The sequence below is a fragment of the Stegostoma tigrinum genome, chromosome 2 (genome assembly GCF_030684315.1).
Source record: "Stegostoma tigrinum isolate sSteTig4 chromosome 2, sSteTig4.hap1, whole genome shotgun sequence".
Classification (NCBI taxonomy): Eukaryota; Metazoa; Chordata; class Chondrichthyes; order Orectolobiformes; family Stegostomatidae; genus Stegostoma; species Stegostoma tigrinum.
Genome location: NC_081355.1, coordinates 42,858,665 through 42,883,107, shown reverse-complemented (window position 1 = coordinate 42,883,107; position 24,443 = coordinate 42,858,665). Strand labels below are relative to the sequence as shown.

The following is a 24,443-nucleotide window of genomic DNA, read 5'->3' as shown; positions in this document are numbered from 1 at the left end:
AAACATCTCCACTTGTTTCTCTTATTTCCTTAGCATCCATGATTCTCTCCTCACTAAACACTGAGGTGAAATATTCATTAGATATCTACCCCATCTCCTGTTATTCCACATGTAGATGGCCATGCTGATATTTAAGGGGACCTAGTCTCTCCCTAGCCACTCTTTGACTCTTAATTTGGCTGAAGAACCTTTTGGGAATTATCTTTCACCTTGTCTGCCAGATCCATCTGAAACCCTCTCTTTGTTCTTTTGATTTCACTCTCAAGTGTGCTCCTACATTTTTGTATGGTCACCTAGGGATTCACTTGAGCATGATAGCTTAAACCCAATGTATGCCTTCTTTTTCCTGACCAGAGCCTCAATATCCCACGTAGCAAGGGATCCCTAAACCTGCTACCTTTTTCCTTCACCCTAATAGGGTTGTAACTATCCCTAGACTCTTGATATCACACTTCTAAAAGTCTCCCATTTGCCAGGTGTTCCTTTTCCTCCACACACTCACCCAATCGACCGCTGCTAGATCCTGCCAAATGTTCCCAAAAGTGGTCCTGCTCCTGTTTAGCACCCTAATCCGTGGATCTGTCCTCTGGTTTTCCATTGCTAAAAGACAACACGGTGTGAAGCTGGAGGAGCATAGCAGGCTAGGCAGCATCAGAGGAGCAAGGAAGTTGATGTTTCAGGTCGGTACCCATCTTCATAAAAGGAGTCATCTGAAGAAGGGTCCTGACCTGAAACATCAACTTTGCTTCTCCTCTGATGCTACCTAGCCTGCTGTGTTTCGCCAGCTCCACACAGTGTTGTCTTTGACTCCAGCATCTGCAGTTCTTGCTATCTTTTAAAACTAAGAGCTATGCCACTAAACCCAAAGTGCTGTCCGACTGACTCTTAAGCCAGTTGCCTGACCTTGTTTCCTAAGAGGAGATCCAATGTTGCACTCTCCTGAGTCGTGGCCTGTACATATTGATTTGGGAAACTTTCTTCGACACATCTGACAAATTACACCCTATTCAGGCCTTTTACACTCTGGGTGGCCCAGTCAATACAGTAGAAATTAAAACCTCCAACTGATACTACTCAGTTATTCCTACAGATATCTGCAACCTCTCTACACATCTGATTCTCTAGTACCCACTGCCTATATGGGGCTCTATAATAAAGTCCCAAAAGAGTGACCATTCCCTTCTTGTTTCTAAGCTCAAACAAATGGCCTCATTTGATGACCCCTTAAGAAACCCTCTCTAAGCACTGTTGTTATATCCTCCCTTATCAAAAGGGCAGCTCCCTCTCCTCACGTACGTGTACTTCTGTCACACTTGTAACTTCAGAATCTTTGGAATATTGAACCCCCAGTCCAGCCCTTCTCTCAGCCATGTTTCCCTTATGGCTATAATATCATGCTCCCCCTTCAGCATGTTTTGCAGCCACTGAGACATCCTTGACCCTGGCACCCAGGAGCAACACACCATCCTGGTGTCTCTTACAAAGAATGAAGAAAATTACAGCACAGGAACAGGCCCTTCAGCCCTCCAAGCCTGCACCGACATACTCATCACACCTAAAACCCCCTACTCTTTTGGAGACCGCAGTGCTCTATTACCATCCTATTCAGTATTGGTCAGGATGCCCTTAAAAGTTGCTATCATATCTGCTTCCACTACCTCCCCTGGTAGCGAGATCCAGGCACCTACCACTCTCTGAGTAAAAGATTTGTCTCATACATCACCTTTAAACCTTGCCCCTCGCACCTTAAAAATATACCCTGGAGTAACTAACTCTACCATCCTGTGTAAAGCTTCTGGCTATCTAGTCTGTCCATGCCTTTCATAATCTAGTAGACCTCTATCAGGTCACCCTTGGACCTCTGTCATTCCAATGAGAACAACCCAAGTTTCTCCAACTTCTCCTCATAGCTAATACCGTCCATAGCAGGCAACATCCTGGTAAATCTGTTCTGTAGCCTCTCCAAAGCCACCACATCCTTCTGGTAGTGTGGCGACCAGAATTGAACACAGTATTCCAAATGTGGCCCAACTAAGGTTTATAAAGCTGCAACATTACCTGCCAATTTTTAAGCTCATTGTCCCAGCTGCTGAAGGCATGCATGCCATATGCCTTATTGACTATCTTCTTCACCTGCATTGCCATTTTCAGTGCCTGTATGCCAGATCCCTCTGCCTCTTCTGAGGCCACAAAATCTCCTGTCTGTCCCCCTCTCAATTGAGTCTCCTCTCATTATCACTCTGTCTGACTGCACCCTTTCCCTCGGAGCCGGTTATAGTGCCAATGACCTCATTGCTGCTGTTAGCCCCCGAAATCATTCTCCCCCCCCCCCCCCCCCCCCCCAACCACCACCACCAGGTGCATCCAAAGCAATACACCTTTTACCGAGGGGAGTGGCCATAAGGGCACCCTGCACAATCTGCCTTCCTCCTTTTACCTGTTCTTGTAGTCACCCAGCTACCTGCAGCCTGCCCTTCAGGAGTGACCACTTCGCTTTATAGCTTTCATCGATGGCGTTCTCTGCAATGATGTTCCTGAGTCCGTCCAGGTTGAGCTCCAGTTCCCTAACACTGTCTGTCAGGAGCTACAGCTGGGTGCACTTCACACAGGTTTAGCCACTAGGGACACTGGAAGTCTCCCTGATCTCTCACATCCTGCAAGACGAGCATGCCCCTACCCTAACTGCTATCTCTACTGCCTTCAGTATACATAGAAAGTAGAGTTAAAGAGCCTTTACATGCTCTTGCCTATACCCCTGCTTGGCCTCCTTATGCCAAAACCTCTTGAGCAAAGGCCTCAGTACTTGCACTCTAATACTGGCCCACTCTCTTAATAGATGCTCCCTTATACACCTTTACCTTGCTTATAGAGGAGCTGATGGCCTCATGGTATTATTGCTGGACTGTTAATCCAGAGACCCACATAATGTTCTGGGGACCCAGGTTCGCATCCCACTATGGCAGATGGTGGAATTTGAATTCAATAAAATATCTGGAATTAAGACTCCAACGATGACTATTATCGATTGTTGGTTAAAAACCCATCTGGTTGACTAATGTCTTCTGGGAAGGAAATCTGCCATCCTTACCTGGTGTGGCCTACATATGACTCCAGACCCACAGCAGTGTGGTTGGCGCTTAACTGCCCTCTAGGCAATTTGGGATGTACAATTACTGGTCCCTAGCAGTGATGCCCTCATCCCGTGAATGAATAAAGAATTGTCCTCCTCACAGAGCCCTTCTTCACCGTCTCAAAGGGGGTGTCCTATGGAGGTCTCCTCTACAATTGTTGTGATGACTGCGTTGATGTCTCCCAGAATTCCACTGTGACTTTCAGCCACCCTCTGAATCTTTAGAAATGGCTAAAGTTCATTGCAAATGAAGCAGCATGATAATGAAATGAAATAGTTCGAATTACGACTGAAAGCAGGAGAAGAATGGAAGAAAGAGACGTTTTGAACTTTGGAAGTTGTAACTGAAAACCGAAAGTTGACTTAAAACAGTGAAGGCACGTGTAGTGATGAGGACAGTGAGTGAGAGCAATTCCATTGTAGTCAAAGGCCTGGTGGGGATCTGTTTAAATATGTATAAATGTTGCCTAAATTTAAAGAGAAAGATGTTGAAGCCGTTTTCATTTCATTTAAGAAGGCAACCAAACAAATGAAATGGCTGGTAACCATGTGGTATTTTTGATCCCATAAAGTTGGTAAATATAGCTGGTGAGGTTTCTGCATCGCTATTAGTGGATGCAACTGGGAAGAGTGATAAGGTTTTAAAAAAAAGCCATCTTGAGTGCGTGTGAACTGGTGCCAGAAACCTATAGACCATGTTTCAGGAATCTAAAGAGGGAACCTGCTCAGTGCAGCAAGGTGGCTCAAGGTGCCCTTAGACACTGGTGAGGTCCCAGAGGACTGGAGACTTGCTAATGTTGTCCCCTTGTTTAAAAAGGGCAGCAAGGATAACCCAGGTAATTATCGGCCGGTGAGCCTGACGTCAGTGATAGGGAAGCTACTGGAGAAGATACTGAGGGATAGGATCTATTCCCATTTGGAAGAAAATGGGCTGATCAGTGATAGGCAACATGGTTTTGTACAGGGAAGGTCATGTCTTACCAATTTAATAGAATTCTTTGAGGATGTGACAAAGTTGATTGATGAGGGAAAGGCTGTAGATGTCATATACATGGACTTTGGTAAGGCGTTTGATAAGGTTCCCCATGGCAGGCTGATGGAGAAAGTGAAGTCACATGGGGTCCAAGGTGTGCTAGCTAGAAGGATAAAAAACTGGCTAGGCAACAGGAGACAGCGGGTAGTAGTAGAAGGGAGTTTCTCAAATTGGAGACCTGTAACCAGTGGTGTTCCACAGGGATCTGTGCTGGGACCACAGTTGTTTGTGATATATGTAAATGATCTGGAGGAAGGTGTAGGTGGCCTGAACAGCAAGTTTGCTGATGACACTAAGATTGGTGGAGTAGCTGATAGTGAAAGCGACTGTCAGCGATTACAGCAGAATATAGATAGACTGGAGAGTTGGGCAGATAAATGATAGATGGAGTTCAATCCAGGCAAATGCGAGGTGATGCATTTTGGAAGATCAAATTCAAGGGCGAACTATACAGTAAATGGAAAAGTTCTCAGGAAAATTGATGAACAGAGTGATCTGGGTGTTCAGGTCCATTGTTCCCTGAAGGTGACAACGCAGGTCAATAGGGTGGTCAAGAAGGCATATGGCATGCGTTCCTTCATTGGGCGGGCTATTGAGTACAAGAGTTGGCAGGTCACGTTGCAGTTGTATAGGACTTTGTTTCGGCCACATTTGGAGTACTGTGTACAGTTCTGGTCGCCACATTACCAAAAGGATGTAGATGCTTTAGAGAAGGTGCAGAGGAGGTTCACCAGAATGTTGCCTGGTATGGAGAGTGCTAGCTATGAAGAGAGTTTGAATAGACCAGGATTATTTTGATTAGAAAGACGGAGATTGAGGGGGGACCTGATTGAGGTCTACAAAATCATGAGGGGTATCGACAGGGTGGATAGTAAGAAGCTTTTTCCCCACAGTGGGGGACTCCGTTACTAGGGGTCATGAGTTCAAAGTGAGAGGAGGAAAGTTCAAGGGAGATATGCGTGGAAAGCTCTTTACAGAGAGGGTGGTGGGTGCCTGGATCGCGTTGCCAGCGGAGGTGGTAGACGCAGACACGTTAGCGTCTTTGAAGATATATTTGGACAGGTACATGGATGGGCAGGGAGCAAATGGACACAGACCGTTAGAAAATAGATGACAGGTTAGACAGAAGATCTTGATCGGCGCAGGCTTGGAGGGCCGAAGGGCCTGTGCCTGTGCTGTAGGTTTCTTTGTTTCTTTGTTAACACTCTTGCCTCACTGCGTCAAGAACCTGGTTTCAATTCCAGCCTTAGGTGACTGTCTGGGTTGAGTTTGCACATTCTCCCCAAGTCTGTGTGGGCTTCCTTTTGGGTGCTCTGGTTTCCTCCCATAGCCCAAAGATATGAAGGTTAAGTGGATTGGCCATGCTAAATCGCCCATGTTTTGGTTGTCATCCAGGTCTAGGTAGATTTGCCATGGGAAATGCAGGGCTACAGGGATAGGATGGGATGGTTCGGTCTGGGCGGGATACTCTTCGGAGGGCAGTATGGACTCATTGGGCTGAATGGCCTGTTTCCACTCTCTTGGTATTCTAAAGGTACATAGAGTTTGAAAGCACCAAACAAAATAACTTTTAGTTGAATAAGGGCATTGAAAATAGATTGGACGTCTCAGGCTCTTAGAAAGACCGTTATTTTGAAGGAGTTCAAAAATTCACTTTTTGGAAAAAGTAGTGAGAACTCATAGAACAGCAATGAATTAAATCTGTAAGATTAGCAGCAGAAACGGTAAAAAGTGGTGAAGTGATGGTGGGAGTAAGAGAGAAATTGTCTGTTCCTGTGATACTGTTTATTCCTGGAAATGAGGGAGCTGGATCACAGGTGGGAGAGATGCCTACTGTGGTTGAAAAGGCAGTGGAAAATCAGGCAACAGAGATGTTACAGGAAATGCATCCTGGGATTATTCCTGACTGATCTTCTCACCACACAGTCTCACAGGTTGAAACAGGAGGATAAACCAAAAAATAAAGATAAGAAAATTGAAGTATATTTATTGGGAGCTATATTTGATCAAACAGTTGAGGACAAAACAAGGAGTGTCGAGCACAAAGTATATATTTTTAGTTCAGAGAGTTTAATTGATATGCAACAGAGAGTGGCAGAGGGACGTAACTAAAGAACATTCTGGGGGAAGCCAGCTCAGTCACCACGACTGACCAGCGGATCAAGCGGGATTGCTGTGTGGTGGAATTGCTATTGTTTTGTACCTTCCAGAATTGAAAGGAGCATCAAAATTGTGGCATCAAACTTTGAAGACCAGGTTAGAACATAGAACATAGAACATAGAACAGTACAGCACAGAACAGGCCCTTCAGCCCACAATGTTGTGCCGACCATTGATCCTCATGGATGCACCCTCAAATTTCTGTGACCATATGCATGTCCAGCAGTCTCTTAAATGACCCCAATGACCTTGCTTCCACAACTGCTGCTGGCAACGCATTCCATGCTCTCACAACTCTCTGCGTAAAGAACCTGCCTCTGACATCCCCTCTATACTTTCCACCAACCAGCTTAAAACTATGACCCCTCGTGCTAGCCATTTCTGCCCTGGGAAGTAGTCTCTGGCTATCGACTCTATCTATGCCTCTCATTATCTTGTATACCTCAATTAGGTCCCCTCTCCTCCTCCTTTTCTCCAATGAAAAGAGACCGAGCTCAGTCAACCTCTCTTCATAAGATAAGCCCACCAGTCCAGGCAGCATCCTGGTAAACCTCCTCTGAACCCTCTCCAAAGCATCCACATCTTTCCTATAATAGGGCGCCCAGAACTGGACGCAGTATTCCAAGTGCGGTCTAACCAAAGTTTTATAGAGCTGCAACAAGATCTCACGACTCTTAAACTCAATCCCCCTGTTAATGAAAGCCAAAACACCATATGCTTTCTTAACAACCCTGTCCACTTGGGTGGCCATTTTAAGGGATCTATGTATCTGCACACCAAGATCCCTCTGTTCCTCCACGCTGCCAAGAATCCTATCCTTAATCCTGTACTCAGCTTTCAAATTCGACCTTCCAAAATGCATCACCTCGCATTTATCCAGGTTGAACTCCATCTGCCACCTCTCAGCCCATCTCTGCATCCTGTCAATGTCCCGCTGCAGCCTACAACAGCCCTCTACACTGTCAACGACACCTCCGACCTTTGTGTCGTCTGCAAACTTGCTGACCCATCCTTCAATTCCCTCGTCCAAGTCATTAATAAAAATTACAAACAGTAGAGGCCCAAGGACAGAGCCCTGTGGAACCCCACTCACCACTGACTTCCAGGCAGAATATTTTCCTTCTACTACCACTCGCTGTCTTCTGTTGGCCAGCCAATTCTGTATCCAAGCAGCTAAGTTCCCCTGTATCCCATTCCTCCTGACCTTCTGAATGAGCCTTCCATGGGGAACCTTATCAAATGCCTTACTGAAGTCCATATACACCACATCCACAGCTTGACCCTCATCAACCTTACTAGTCACATCCTCAAAAAATTCGATAAGGTTTGTAAGGCATGACCTACCCGTCACAAAGCCGTGTTGACTGTATTTGATCAAGCCATGCTCTTCCAGATGGTCATAAATCTTATCCCTCAGAATCCTTTCTAACACCTTGCAGACGACAGACGTGAGACTTACCGGTCTATAATTGCCGGGGATTTCCTTATTTCCTTTCTTGAAGAGAGGAATTACATTTGCCTCTCTCCAGTCCTCAGGTACGACTCCAGTGGAGAGCGAGGATGCAAAGATCTTCGCAAGTGGCGAAGCAATTGCATTTCTCGCTTCCCAAAGCAGCCGAGGACAAATCTGATCCGGGCCTGGCGACTTGTCAATCTTAATGTTTGACAAAATTTTCAGTACATCAGCTTCCTCTATCTCTATCCATTCCAGCATGCACACCTGCTCTTCAAAGGTTTCATTCACTACACAGGTCGTTTCTTTCGTAAAGACAGAAGCAAAAAACTCATTTAGGGCTTCCCCTACCTCCTCAGGCTCCACACACAAGTTCCCTATGCTATCCCTGATCGGCCCTACTCTTTCTTTGACCATTCTCTTATTCCTCACGTAAGTGTAAAATGCCTTTGTGTTTTCCCGGATTCCTTCTGCCAAGCCTTTCTCGTGCCCCCTCCTGGCTCTCCTCAGACCATTTTTGAGCTCCTTCCTTGCCTGCATGTAATCCTCTCTAGCTGAACTTGACCCTAGCTTCCTCCACCTTATGTAAGCTACCTTCTTCCTTTTCACTAGAAGCTCCACCGCTCTCGTCATCCAAGGTTCCTTTATCTTACCCCTTCTTGCCTGTCTCAGAGGGACATATTTACTCATCACTCCCAACAACTGTTCCTTAAACCATCTCCACATGTCTATAGTTCCCTTACCATGGAACAACTGCTCCCAGTCCATGCTTCCTAACTCGTGTCTAATCGCATCATAGTTTCCTCTTCCCCAATTAAATATCCTCCCATTCTGCCTAATCCTCTCCTTCTCCATAGCTATGTAGAATGAGAGAGTGTTATGGTCACTATCACCAAAATGCTCTCCCACCACAAGATCTGATACCTGCCCCGGCTCGTTTCCGAGCACCAAGTCTAGAATGGCCTCTCCCCTCGTCGGCCTGTCAACGTACTGCGTTAGGAAACCCTCCTGAACACACCTTACAAAAACAGCTCCATTCAAATCTTCTGCTCGAAGGAGGTTCCAATCAATATTAGGAAAGTTAAAGCCACCCATTACAACAACCCTACTGCGTCCACACTTTTCCAAAATCTGTCGACCTATGCTTTCTACAATCTCCCTGCTGCTATTGGGGGGCCTGTAGTAAACCCCTAACGAGGTGACTACTCCCTTGCTGTTCCTAATTTCCACCCATACTGACTCAGTAGGCAGATCTTCCCCGACAATGGAAGCTTCTGTAGCTGTGATACCCTCTCTGATTAGTAGTGCTACACCCCCTCCTCTTTTTCCCCCCTCCCTATTCTTTTTAAATGTTCTAAACCCTGGAATATCCAGCAACCATTCCAGCCCATGAGAAACCCATGTCTCTGTTATGGCCACAACATCATAGCACCAGGTACTGATCCATGCTCTAAGTTCATCACTTTTATTCCTGATACTCCTTGCATTAAAGCAAACACACTTTAACCGATCCCTTTGTTCCTTCCCAGGAAAATCCTTCCCACTAGCTGGTCTACCTCTTGCGACTGCCTCACCTGCATCAACGCTCACCTCTGGTATACAGCTCAGGTTCCCACCCCCCTGCCATACTAGTTTAAACCCTCTCGAACTACTCGAGCAAACCTTCCACCCAGGACATTGGTCCCCTTCCAGTTCAGATGCAACCCGTCCTTCTTGTACAGGTCCCACCTTCCCCAGAAGGCATCCCAATTATCAACATATCTGAAACCCTCCCTCCTACACCAGCTGCGTAGCCACGTGTTCAGCTGCGCCCGCTCCCTGTTCCTCACCTCGCTATCTCGTGGCACCGGTAGTAAACCAGAGAACACTACTCTGTTCGTCCTGCTCTGCAGCTTCCATCCTAACTCCCTGAAATCACTTTTTATATCCTCAAACCTATTTCTGGCTATATCATTTGTGCCAATATGTAACACGATTTCTGGCTGTTCACCCTCCCCTTTCAGAACTTTATACACCCGATCGGAGACGTCCCGGACCCTGGCACCAGGGAGGCAACATACCTTCCGGGAATCCCGATCTTGCCCACAAAATCTCCTGTCAATTCCCCTAACTATCGAGTCCCCTACCACGAGTACTTTTCTATTCTGCCCCCTTCCCTTCTTTGCCACAGTGTCAGGGTCAGTGCCAGAGAACTGACTACTATGGCTTTCCTCTGGTAGGTCAACCCCCCCAGCAGTATCCAAAACGGTATACTTATTGCTGAGGGGAATGCCCACAGGGGATCTCTGCACTGTCTGTCTGTCCCCTTTCCTCCCCCTAACTGTAACCCATCTATCCTCGTCCTGAGCCTTAGGAGTGACCAACTCCCGATAACTCCTCTCAATTACCCCCTCTGCCTCCCGAATGATCCGTAGTTCATCCAGCTCCAGCTCCATTTCCCTAACACGGTTTTCAAGGAGCTGTAGCTGGGTGCACTTCCCGCAGATGTAGCCAGCGGAGACGTGTGCCACATCTCCCAACTGCCACATTTTGCAGGAGGAGCAAGCAACTGCCCTAGCATCCATACCCCACTTATCTGAACACCCACTCAATACTAAAGCAGAAAGCTCACTTCAAGTAATAATAACAAATTAATAACAAACTTATGTTCACTAGAGAAAGTTTAGAATGAACCTTACCTTATTAACTAGGTTAGAGGAGGAGGGCGGGTGGGAGACACTACAGTTGTAGAGTCTCGGGTTAAGCCGCCTTGCTGATATATATGGTCACTGCTTTCCTTCCCGGCTGCCCCTCTGGTCCTCGTCACTTCCTCTGATGCTCCCGCTCCTTCTCTGAAAGAGGAAAAAAAAACACCGCTGCCCGCTACCGGTAAGTAATTTTAAAAATAAACTGCTTTACCTTAGCTGCAGTCTTCCGGGTCCGTCTTGCCTCCGCTGCTGCTCGCACTCAAAAAGGTTGAGGGCTTATAATCAAGAAAATCCAAAAGATTGAAATAAAGACATTCCATTTGTACTTTTTGCAATTAGTGATGTACCTAATTAATCAGCTAAATTCAATCCATTTGAATAGTCAGGAACAGAAACAAGGTTGCTGGAAAAGCCCAGCAGGTCTGGTAGCATCTGTGAAGGGAAAAACAGAGTTAACGTTTCGGGTCCAGTGATCCTTGCTCAGAACTAAGGACTTCCTCAGTTCTGAGGAAGGGTCGGTCACGAGACCTGAAATGTTAACTTTGTTTTTTTTCCTTCACAGATGCTGCCAGACCTGCTGCGCTTTTCCAGCAACCTTGTTTTTGTTCCTGATTTAAAGTACCCGCAGTTCTTTCAGCTTCCATTTGAATAGCCTTTGGGCATAAGGTTAGAGGAACTCTGAATTAACAAAAGAGAAATTGCTGAGTCAGAGTTTAGAGACTATGTATTTGGACCATGTGTCAAATTTTAGGGAAAGATTAAATACTGCATATGAGTTAGCTAGACAGCCCTGAAAAGTCGCACAGCATGTGATGAATCAGGAAATGGGAAGCAGGCAAGAGATCAGAAATTCGTAACTGCTATTTGAGAAAAGAGTCAATATTACTACCAGTGGTAGGTGAACCTTTAAAGGCAAGGTTTAAATAAGGTGAATTATTTGATCAAGGCCTCCAAATAGAAAGAAAGCCCACTGTGTGTGTCATGTAAATGTGCTCCAACAGTATTTTGATAGGGAAGAAAAACAAAGGGAGAACATGTTACTGGTTACAACACAGTGTGAATAACCAAGTTCAAATGATTCTGAATTGGACATTCCTCAAATTAAATTGCATAATGAGGAAGTTCTCAAAAATTGGGCTAAATTGTTGAGTTATCTACCAGATGAAAATTGAAATGATGTGGAAGAGTTATTACAATCACCTGGGGAGTTTTGTGGGAATAAGCTGGGAAGTACTAATCTGATTACAAACGACGTAGCTATAGGAATATGCTGTTCCAATTAGGCAACGTCCTTGTAGACTTAACCTTCTACAGTTGGCACAGGTTCAGAAGAGGTTGAAAACATGCTCAGAGATGACACAGTTGAATTGAGTTGCAGCAAATGTAGGTCACCCATTGTAGTGGTGCCAAAATCAGGCGATACCAAATGATTGTGTGAAGTATTGTAAAGTTAGTGAGTTACAAAATCTGATTCATATCCTATTCCACATTTGGAAGACTATATTGAGCAGATAGGGCAAGCAACTTATATTTGAAAGTTGGACGTATTCTGAGAATATGCCCTGTGTCTGCGTGGGTTCCTCGGATGCTCTGGTTTCCTCCCACAGTCCAAACATGTGCAGGCTAGGTGGATCGGGCATGCTAAATTGCCCATAGTGTTCAGGGGTGTGTGGGTTATAGGGGGATGGGTCTGGGTGGGATGCTTCAAGGGGCGGTGTGGACTTGTGGGGCCAAAGAGCCTGTTTCCACACTGTAGGGGATCTAATCTAATTCTGTTGGGTACCTTTATCCGAAGGAATGAAGGAAACTTCAGCTTTCGTGACAGTGGATGAAGTATACCAGTTTAAAGTGATGCCATTTGGTATGAAGAATGCACCAGCCACATTTCAAAAACTGATCAACAAAGTCATTTCAGGATTACCCAGTTGTTGTGTGCATAGGTGATCTCTCAAATTTTGAGTCACATGTGGAAGGGATATTTGGAGTATCCATCAAAATAGTTCAGTTGACTTCAGAGTATCGGTTTGGGGATAAACCTGGCAAGGAGTGAGTTCACAAAAGCCCAAGTCATATCCCTCAGCTGTCTCAATGGACATAGGCAGATGGCTCCACGAGATGTGAAAACAGATTATTTGGGAGTTTCCCATACCATCAACAAAGAGGGAAGTACTACAACTCGTGGAAATGAATGTTTTTTTTTATTAAAGATTTGTACCAAATTTTAGCAGTACAGTTGCCTCACTGATTGACTTGTTGAAGAAGTACAGAAACTTTCAGTGGCTACAGGAAAGTCAGAATGCATCTGTCAGCCCGAGAACTTTGTTAGCCACTGCCCAAGTGTTAACTATAACTAATTGGGCAAAACCATTCAAGGTGGCTATTGATGCAACTGATGTGGGTGTAGGGTGCTGTATTCTTGCAAGAAGATGATGAATGGATAGAAACGCCTATTTGGTATTTTTCTAGGAAGTTGAATATTCATAAACAGAAATATTCTGACATTGGGAGAGAGTTTTGAGTTTAGTGTTTGTAGTGTTTGTACTGAGGTCAGCCAGGTGGATCTCACAGAAAATGAGTTCCCTAATTGGGGCTGTTTATCTGGTCCAATTGGGAGCCCTGGCTGACAGAGAAGAACAGGAGCGTCAGATGTCTTGTTCACCCTGAGGCCTACGTCTGAGTGAGTTAGGTCGCTGTCAAGTACTCTCCATGTGTAAATTGAGGGTGACTTGGTGATGGGATGCCAGCCTCTCTGGAGTTATTTCAGTGGTGATGAGAGAAAAGTCCGCTCCTTAAGAAATTTGCTCGCATAAGTTTAGCATTATTTGAGAAGCTTGACGCATTCAATCCTGCTGTTGAAGACTGGGCCCAGTATGTGGAAAAAATTTCTGGGCAAAAAACATTGGAACAGATGAAAAGCAATGAGTAATTCTCCTGACAGATTGTGTACCTGCAGCTTTTTCAGTTATTTGGCCTAACTTTCTCTGAGGCACTAGATACTAAAACCTTTCGAGTTGATGGATTTAGTTAAGGGATATTATGTCCACAATTCTCCTTTTAATTCTGAGACACAATTGGTTTTCCTCAGCAATTTTGAGAACTAGTGGAATCCATGTAGGGATTTTTGACCAGGCTAAGATGATTAGTATAGGCACATGACTTTAGTTTAACCCTTAATGAGATGCTGTGACACAGTTTAGTGTGGGATAAATGATGTAACCATGTGAAAGCACCTAGTAGCAGAAGTCCAACTGGACTTCAAACAGTCACTGCAACTGGCTTTATCATTGGAAAATGTGGCACGTAGAGCTTCTGAGTTGTGCAGTATTCTGATGGAAATGGACACCATCACCAGTCTGACTGAGCTGTGGGAACACCACGAGTGAAGGCAATGCATAGTCTTACTCAGGCTATATCCTGAACAGAGGGACTGTAGGTCGCCCACAGCAAAACCCCAACACAAAGCAGGATTAAGGATAGGATTCTTGGCAGCGTGGAGGAACAGAGGGATCTTGGTGTGCAGATACATAGATCCCTTAAAATGGCCACCCAAGTGGACAGGGTTGTTAAGAAAGCATATGGTGTTTTGGCTTTCATTAACAGGGGGATTGAGTTTAAGAGTCGTGAGATCTTGTTGCAGCTCTATAAAACTTTGGTTAGACCGCACTTGGAATACTGCGTCCAGTTCTGGGCGCCCTATTATAGGAAAGATGTGGATGCTTTGGAGAGGGTTCAGAGGAGGTTTACCAGGATGCTGCCTGGACTGGAGGGCTTATCTTATGAAGAGAGGTTGACTGAGCTCGGTCTCTTTTCATTGGAGAAAAGGAGGAGGAGAGGGGACCTAATTGAGGTATACAAGATAATGAGAGGCATAGATAGAGTCGATAGCCAGAGACTATTTCCCAGGGCAGAAATGGCTAGCACGAGGGGTCATAGTTTTAAGCTGGTTGGTGGAAAGTATAGAGGGGATGTCAGAGGCAGGTTCTTTACGCAGAGAGTTGTGAGAGCATGGAATGCGTTGCCAGCAGCAGTTGTGGAAGCAAGGTCATTGGGGTCATTTAAGAGACTGCTGGACATGCATATGGTCACAGAAATTTGAGGGTGCATCCATGAGGATCAATGGTCGGCACAACATTGTGGGCTGAAGGGCCTGTTCTGTGCTGTACTGTTCTATGTTCTATGTTCTAAAGCCAAACCTCGCCCGAACGGTTAATATTGTCTTCATGATCTGGGCTGGCAAACCATTATAGTTGTTGCCGCTGTACAAACTTGATACAGCAAATGAGCCCAACTAGACCTAATTTGACTAAGAGAACTCCTAGGCCAGTATACAGGAGAGTGTATGCCCTGGAAAGGGTTTGGAACAGTTAAATTGATTAGCAATATCCAAATCGGAGCCAATCAATATAAATATCTGGTTAAATGGTCACCCTGTTTTAATGGAGGTTGATACTGGCGCGGCTGTTTCAGTAATCGCACAATCAATCTTTAACAAAATTCATTTTGGACTCCAACCGTTATGTTTGCACATAACTTTGGCTAGCTGACAACCTATACTGGGAAACTTTACAGATTAACATAGAAACATTGAAAATCAGAAGAATAGATGCAGGAGTAGGCTGTTCGACCCTTTGAGCCTGCACCACCATTCAATATGATCATGGCTAATCATGCAATTTAAGTATTCCACTCTGCTTTCTCTCCATACCCCTTTATTCCTTTAGCCACAAGGGCCACGTCCAGCTCCTTCTTGAAATGATCTGACAAACTAGCCCCAACAGCTTTCTGTCATAGAGAATTCCATAGGTTCACAACTCTCTGAGCGAAGAAATTCCTCCTCATCTCAGTCCTGAATAATTTACCTCTTATTCTTAGACTGTGACCTCTAGTTCTGGACTTTCCCAGCAAGGAGAACATTCTTCCGCATCTAGCCTGTGCAGCCTTATCAGGATTTTATGTTTTTACGAGATGCCCCCTCGTTCTTCTAAATTCCAGCTAGTACAAGCCAAGTTGGTCCAATTTTTCTTCATATGACTGCCTGCTATCCTGGGAATCAGTCTGGTGAACGTTTGCTGGACTCCCTTAGTAGCAAGAACGTCTTTCCTCGGTTTAGGTGACCAAAACTGCATTTAATACTGAAGGTGTGGCCTCACCAAGGGCCTGTATAACTGCGGCAAGGCATCCTTACTTGGATACTCAAATGCACTCACTATGAAGTCCAGTGTGCCATTAGCTTCCCTTATTGCCTGTTGCACCTGCATGCCATACTACAGCAAATTTTCCACCATGACACCCAGATCTCATTGCACCTCACGTTTTCCTAAACTGCCACCATTCAGATAATAATCTGCCTTTTTGTTTTTGCCACCAAAGTGGATAACCTCACACTTATCTACAATATATTGCATTTGCCAAGTATTTGCCACTCAGCCAGCACGTCCAAGTTGCCCCTCAACCTCTTAGCATCCTCCTCACAGCACACACTGCCACCCGGCTTAATGTCATTTACAAATTTGGAGCTATTTCATTCATTTCCTTTGCTCAAATCATTAGCGTATATTGTGAACAGCTGGGGCCTCTTTGTATTCACTCATCTCTGAAAAGGTCTGTTTATAGCACTCGCTGATTCCTGTCTGCCAACTAGTTCTCTATCCACGTCAATACATTGCCTCCAATAGCATGAGCTTTAAATTTCTCACCAATCGCTTTGTGGAACCTTGTCAAAGTCTTTTGAAAGTCCAAATACACAACAACATCTGATTCACCCTTGTCCACTCTACTGGTCACATTTTAAAAAAAAATTTGACAAGATTTGTCCAGCATGATTTCCCTTTACTGAATCCATGTTGGTTAGGACCAATTCTGTCACCGCTTTCCAAATGCTAACTGGCTTATAATTCCCCATTTCCTGTCTTCCTTTTTTAAAGAATGGGGTTATATTAGTGACCGTCCAATCCGTTGGAACTCTTCCAGAGTCTACAGAATGCTGGAAAATGATCAGCAATTCATATAACCCACACACCCCTGAACACTATGGGCAGTTTAGCATGGCCAATCCACCTAACCTGTACATCTTTGGACTGTGGGAGGAAACCGGAGCACCCGGAGGAAACCCACGCAGACATGGGGAGAATGTGCAAACTCCACACAGAGCGTCATCCAAGGCGGGAATCGAACCCAAGTCCCTGGCGCTGTGAGGCTGCAGTGCTAACCATTGAGCCACCGTGCTGCCCCACATTCTGCATTGTCCAGTTTAATGTCCTCACCTACTATTGTGTTAATCTCCTCTTGACCAGCAATGCAAACACGCCTCCCTTTCCTTTATGTTTATCTTTCCTAAAAATTGAGTATGCCCACCATGGAGCCAGATCTCTGCGACCCCAATTACATTACATCCAATAACTGTGCTGTTAATTCATCCACCTTATTACAAATGCTCCTCACATTGAGACATGGAGCCCTCAGGCTCGTTTTTTTTGACATATTGGACATATTCCCTTTTGGAATTATGGTATAATGTGGCCCTTTTTTGATTTTTGTCTTTGGTTTCTTTCCCTTATGTTTTCACTTTTTCCCTTGCTGTCTTTTGTTTCTCTTCCAATTTTACTACCCTCCAACGTGCTGCATTGGTTCCCATCCTTCTGCCTTCCCCAGCAGCTCGAGCAAACACTTCCCCAGGACATTGGTCTCATTCCTGCCCAGGTGCAACTTTTGGATTTGGCGTCTTATGAGAAGCAGCTGGTAGAAAATGGTGAGGTCCTAATTAAATACTCAGGAAAGTCTAGGGACTATCAAAAGAGCCAAGGCCACATTGCATGTTGACCAGAAAGCAATTCCACGATTCTGCAAGGCCCGCTTAGTGCTGCTTTATGTGCAAAAGTGGAGGCAGAAATCATAGGCTGGAAAGCAAAGGAATCAGGAAACCCTAGATAACAGGGAGTGGAGCTGGAAGAACACAGCAGGCCAGGCAGTATGAGAGGAGAAGGAAAGTTGACGTTTCAGGTGGGGACCCTTCTTTAGGTGAAGGAACCTGAAGAAGGGACCCCACCTGAAATGCCAACTTTCCTGCTTCTCTAATGCTGTGTGGCCTGCTGCGTTCCTGCAGCTCCACACTGTTTTGTCTCTGCCTCCAGCATCTGCAGTTCTTAGTATCTCTGAGTGAAATCATCAAATTAGTCCTGTTTGCGGAACAGACGCCACCAGTTGAACCGATTATGAAGCCTGATGGGTCACTTTGCCTTTGAGAGGATTTTAAACAAATAGTGAACTGCATTTTGCAGTTGGATAAATACTCAATCCTTCACATAGAGGATTTATACTGAAAGCTGCCAGGAACCCTGTCCTTTACAAAGCTGGACATGAGCCATGTGTAGTTGCAATTGCAGTTAGATGAGAATTCCCATAAGTGTGCTACAATTAATACTCATAAAGGAGTAGAAGCAATATCTAAGACTAACATTTGGGGTATTTGAGATAGCAAAGTGTAGAGCTGGATGAATACAGCAGGCCAAGCAGCATCTTAGGAGCACAAAAGCTGACTTTTCGGGCATCGACCCTTCATCAGAAAAGGGGGACGGGGAGCTTAGCCTGCTGTGTTCATCCAGCTGTACACTTTGTTATCTTAGATTCTCCAGCATCTGCAGTTCCCATTTTCTCTGATACATTTGGGGTATTGTCAGCTTGTGCAATATTTCAGCAGGTGATGGAGAACATTTTACAATGTTAACACCAGTTTGCCATTTATTTCGATGACGTGCTAATAACAGGGAAGACCAAGAAAGAACCCTTAGAGAACTTGGACATCGTCCTTAGCCATTTCTGTCAGGCGGGCATATGTTGTATAAGGGAGAACTATGAGTTCCACACTCCCCCCAGGTGACCAACTTGGGCTGTAGAGTTGACAAGATCGGGTTATACCTATTGGAAGATAATTTGTGGGCAATCCAAGGTGACCCAGCTCCCATGCTTGTACCGGAGTTTAGGTCATTCCTTGGGCTGGTGAATTATTATGGAATGTTTATATACAACTTGACCACCATCGTAACGTCTTTGCATCAACTATTTTAAAAAAGGATCAGCTTTGGAAATGGTTGCATAGCCAAGCTATAGCTTTGAGAGAAGTGAAGAAACAGCTATCATCCTTTAAGGTATTGGCACACTGTGATCCCAGGCAAGTTCTTATTGACATGTGATGCCTCCCCATACAGTGTCGGGGTAATATTGACTTACAGATGGTCCAATGGAGAGGAATGCCCAGTAGCATATGCATCCAGGTCTTTGGCTAACACAGAATGTAAATACATCCTACAGAGAAGGAAGGTTTTGCAGTCATATTTAGAGTCAGGAAGTTCCATTAATACCTTTTACAGGTGTAAATTTGTAATAATAATGGACCACAAATCCCTGCTAGTTTTACATATAGAGGACAAGGTAATGCAGCCCATAGCTTCAGGCCAAGTTCAACAATGGACTCTAATTCTAAGTGCAGGTAATTATAAGTTAGAACACCATGCAGGAGGCCAGATAGCAGGTGAGGATGCGCTGAGCTGTCTCTTGCTGACAGATACACTATTGGTGATACTGCCGCTGGAAGAGTCCATGATGATTTTAAATTTTGTGGACACACTTCCAGTGACAGCAGGCTTTGGACACACAAAGTTCTGGTCCTGGCAAAATTGAAACATCTGATAGTGATGGGTGTAACCAAAGGGTTGTCACAACCAGAACTGAAACTTTTTTGAGCTGGAGAGACCAGATCACAGTCGGCCCAACAAGTCCACACCACCCCCTTGAGCGTCCCACCCAGGCCCATCCCCCATCACCCACCCACCCCTGAATACTACGGGCAATTTAACACCTAGCCTGCACATGTTTGGACTGTGGGAGGAAACCGGAGCACCTGGAGGAAACCCACGCAGAGACGGGGAGAATGTGCAAACTCCGCACAGACAGTTACCCAAGGCTGGAATTGAACCCGGGTCCCTGGCGCTGAGGCTGCAGTGCTAACCACTGAGCCACCGTGCCACCCACAAGGACAGCATATTATTATGGCAGCAAGAGTGATTGTCCCAAGCAAAGGTTGCTGCAAGGTACAGTCTGAACTTCGCCAGAATCATTTTAAGTTTTTCAAAAATGATGATGGCCAGGATTGAATTCAAATATAGCCGTGTTGGGGCAATACTCAGAGTGCTGACAATGACAAAAATTTGAAGAATTTCATGATGGCCATACATCCGTTTTGATTGATTGTTGGAAAAACCCATCTGGCTCACTCGTGTCCTTAAGGGAAGGGAACTGCCATCCTTACCTGGTCTGACGTATGTCTGACTCCAGACCCACAGCAATGTGGTTGACTCTTAGCAATTAGGGATGGGTACTAAATGCTGGCCTAGCCAGTGGCACTCTTGTCCCATGAATGATTTAAAAAAAAATCTCCAGCTAGAGGGGATGTCAGAGGCGGGTTCTTTACACAGAGAGTTGTGAGAGCATGGAATGCGTTGCCAGCAGCAGTTGTGGAAGCAAGGTCATTGGGGACATTTAAGAGACTGCTGGACATGCATATGGTCACAGAAATTTGAGGGTGCATCCATGAGGATCAATGGTCGGCACAACATTGTGGGCTGAAGGGCCTGTTCTGTGCTGTTCTGTTCTATGTTCTATTCTATGTTCTATCCCCAACATTTGTGGGAATGGCCAGGTAAACCCTGGACTTGGTTAGATGCCTACTATGCAAGTACTTTCATCGGCTCAATATTGTTTGTCGTTGTAGATGCCCACTCAAAGTGGCTGGATGTGAATAGAGTCCATTCGTCAAACATGGGGACGACATTAGGAAAAAAATGTGCCTATTTTGCAATACATGAACTCTATGAAGTGTTGGTCACAGCTAACAGGCCAACATTTACCAGCAGACAATTTGAATATTTTCTAAAGTTGAATTGTTTGACATATAAGGAGAGCTCTAGACCATCTGTGTTTCAGTGGTCTGGCAGAAAGAGCATCAAAACTTTGGAGGCAGGTTTAAAGAAACCACCTGCAGCTGCACTTGATCTAAACTGCCCCGGTTCCTATTTGATTACAGGACCACCCATCATTCAGGGTTAGCTCCACCTGAGAGTTGCTAATGCGGAGAAGTCTCCACTCCCAGTTAAATCTGATCTTCCTGGACCTGGAATGTCACTGCCGGACACAAGACTGCACTAGGTGAGAGAGACAGTTTACTTTAGAACACATGAAAAGTCATTTGCAAACAGAATTAAGGAGAATCCCAAAGCTTTCTATACAAAACTAAAAAGCAAAGGGTAGTCAGGGAAAGAGTTGTCCCACTCAAGGACAAAGGATGGAATGTATATGTGGAGACAGAAGAGGTAGGTGAGGTCTTGAGTGAATGCTTTGTGTCCGTATTCACTAAAGAGAAGGAATTGATGGAGGATGATCTCAGGGAAGGGAGTGTTGAATTTCTAAGCCAAATTGCTATTAAAAAGGAAGGTGTGTTTATCATTTTTTTTTAACAAAACGTATTAAGGTAGAAAAGTCCCCAGGCCCTGTAGGGTCTATCCAAGGATATTGAGGGAGGCAAGAGAACAAATTGCTGAAGCATTGACAGACATCTTTGCATCCTCTTTGGCCATGGGTGAGGTGCTAGAGGACTGAAGAATGGCTAATTTTGTACCATGTTTAAAAGGGAAACTGGAACAATCCAAGAAATTACAGACCTGTGAGCCTCCTGTCAGTGGTAAGGAAATTATTGGAAAAGATTCTCTAGAACAAGATCTATATCCATTTAGAAAAAAAATGTACTTGATAGCAACAGATAGCATGGTTTTGTGTGGGGAGGTCCTGCCTCGTAAACTTGATTTAGGTCTTTAGGAGGTGACAAAGATGATTGAAAAGGGAAAAGCAGTTGATGTTGTCTATATCGACTTTAGTAAAACATTTGACAAGGTTCCCCGTGGCAGACGGGTAAAAAGATGTCGTCACATGGTATCTGGGATGAGCTGGCAAGATGGATACAGAACTGGCTTCGTCATAGGAAACAGAAGGTAGTGGTGGAAGGATGCTTTTCGTAATGGAAAGTTGGGTCCAGTGGAGTTCCACAGTGTTTAGTGCTGGGGTCTCTGCTGTTTGTGATCTTCATAAATGATTTGGAGGAAAACATACCTGGCCTAGTTAGTAAGTTTGTAAATGATACAAAGATTGGTGGAGTTGCAGATAGTGGAGAGAATCGTCAGTGAATTCAACGAAATATAGATCAGTTGGAAGAATGGACAGTTAATAGCAGATGGGGTTTAATTTGGACAAATGAGAGGTGATGCATTTTAGAAGGTCAGATACATGTTGAAATTCTACAGTGGATGGGAGAAACCTTAAGAATATTGATATGCAGAGGGATCTGGGTACACAGGTCCACAGATCACTGAAAGTCGCAGTGTAGGTAGATAAGGTAGTGGAAAAAGTCCTGTGGCTTGCTTGCCTTCATTGGAAATGCCTTCACTTAGTGTTAGGGGTTTAGATGGAGCAGAATTAGTAAAGAGCATCCAGGAGGGTTTTCTGGAGCAAAATGTAAATAGTCCAACTCGGGCCGTACTGGACGTGGCGTTGGGGAATGAGACTGGCCAGGTGGTTGAAATTTCAGTAGGGGATTACCTTGGGAATAGTGATCGTAATTCCGTAAGTTTTAGAATACTGATGGACAAAGACGGGCGTGGTCTGCAAGGAAGGGTGCTAAACTGGTGGAAGGCAAAATTCGGCAGCAGCTGGGGAATGTGGATTGGGAGCAGCTGTTTGAGGATAAATCCACATTTGACATGTGGGATGCTTTTAAAGAGAGATTGACTAGAGTGCAGGACAGACATGTCCCTGTGAAAATGAGGGATAGAAAAGGCAAGATTAGGGAACCATGGATGACAGGTGAAATTGTGAGGCTAGCAAGGAGGGAAAAGGAAGCATACATAAGGTCTAGGCGACTGAAAACGGATGAAGCTTTGGAAGAATATCGGCAAAGTAGGACCGATCTAAAACGAGGAATTAAGACGGTTAGAAGGGGTCATGAAATATCTTTAGCAAACAGGGTTAATGAAAATCCAAGGCCTTTTATATGTACCTAAGGAACAAGAGGGTAACTAGAGCAACGGTTGGCCCACTCAAGGACAAAGGAGGGAAGTTATGTGAGGAGTCAGAAAATGAGTGAGATTCTGAATGAGTACTTTGCGTCGGTATTCACTGAGGAAAGGGACGTGACTGATGTTGAGATTAGGGATGAATGTTTGATTACTTTAGGTCAGGTTGGCACAAGAAGAGGGGAAGTGTTGGTTATTCTGAAAGGCATTAGGATGGACAAGTCCACAGGTCCAGATGGTATCTATCCCAGGTTGCTGACGGAAGTGAGAGAGGAAATAGCTGGGGCCTTAACAGATATCTTTGCAGCGTCCTTGAGCATAGGTGAGGTCCCGGAGGACTGGAGTTTTGGTAATGTTGTCCCCGTGTTTAAGAAGGGTAGCAAGGATAATCTGGGAAATTATAGACTGGTGAGCATGATGTCTGTGATGGTGAACCTGCTGGAGAAGATACTGAGGGATAGGATCTACTTACATTTGGAAGAAATTTAGCCTATAAGTGATAGGCAGCATGGTTTTGTGTGGCGAAGGTCATGTCTTACCAACTTGATTGTCACTTCCTCAAAGAATTCTATGTTGACGGATGAAAGAAGGGCTCTGGATGTCATATACATGGACTTCAATAAGGCATTTGATAAGGTTCCTCATGATAGGCTGATGGAGAAAGTCAAGTCGCATGAGGTCCAGGGTGTACTAGCTAGACGGATAGAGAATTGGCTAGGCAACAGGAGACAGAGTTGTAGTGGAAGGGAGTTTCTCAAAATGGAGAACTATGACCAGCGGTTTTCCACAGGGATCCATGTTGCTTATGATATGCATAAATGATCTGGAGCAAGGTATGGATGGTCTGATCAGCAAGTTTTCAGATGACACTAAGATTGGTGGTATAGCAGACAGTGAAGGAGACTGTTGGAGATTGTAGCGGAATGTAGATAGATTGGAGAGTTGGGTGGAGAAACGGCAGATGGAGTTGAATCCAGGCAAATGCGAGGTGATGCATTTTGGAAGATCCAATTAAAGAGAGAACGAGATGGTAAATGGAAAAGCCCTGGGGAAAATTGATGCACAGGGAGATCTGGGTGTTCAGGTCCATTGTACCCTGAAGGTGGCAACGCAGGTTGATAGAGTGGTCAAGAAAGCATACGGCCCACTTTCATTCATCAGATGGGGTATTGAGTACAAGAATTGGTAGGTCATGTTACAGTTGTACAGGACTTTGGTTTGACCATATTTGGAATACTGCGTACAGTTCTGGTTGCCACATTACCAAAGGGATGTGTATGCTTTGGAGAGGATGCAGAGGAGGTTCACCAGGACATTTCCTGGTATGGAGGGCGCTACCTATGAAGGGAGCTTGAGTAGGTTAGAATTATTGACATTAGAAAGATGGAGATTGAGGGGGGACCTGATTTGAGGTCTCCAAAATCATGAGAGGTATAGACAGGGTGGATAGCAAGAAGCTTTCTCCCAGCGTGGGGTCTCAATTACTAGGGGTCACGATTTGAAGGTGAGAGGGGAAAAGTTTAAGGGTGATGTGTGTAGAAAGTTCTTTACGCAGAGGGTGGTGGGTGCCTGGAACGCGTTGCCAGCGGAGGTGATAGAGGCAGGCACGATAGCGTCATTTAAGATTTATGTAGACAGATACATGAATGGGCAGGGAGCAGAGGGTTACAAATCCTTGGAAAATAGGCAACAGGTTTAGATCGAGGATCTGGATCGGCGCAGGTTTGGAGGGCTGAAGTGCCTATTCCTGTGCTGTAATTTTCTTTGTCCTTTGTTCTCTTTACCTCACCACTTGCAATCAGAAATGTATATTTGGTAGTTTGGTGTCATCTGACTGCAACATTTTCCATGGAAATATTTCAAC

The 24,443-nt window shown here is 44.9% G+C and overlaps 1 protein-coding gene across 8 annotated transcripts in view; it reads left to right on the top strand.

Moving 5' to 3' along the window:
- phactr1 (phosphatase and actin regulator 1) overlaps positions 1–24,443 on the top strand; it is a 537,086-nt gene that overhangs the window by 129,680 nt on the left and 382,963 nt on the right. For 2 of the 8 annotated variants that reach the window (XM_048521347.2, XM_048521339.2), the window contains exon 2: positions 20,542–20,663. The exons of the other annotated variants lie outside the window; for them this stretch is intronic. The gene's annotated coding sequence lies outside the window, so the exon portion shown is untranslated. The remainder of the gene's footprint in view (positions 1–20,541; positions 20,664–24,443) is intronic. 8 annotated transcript variants of the gene reach the window in all.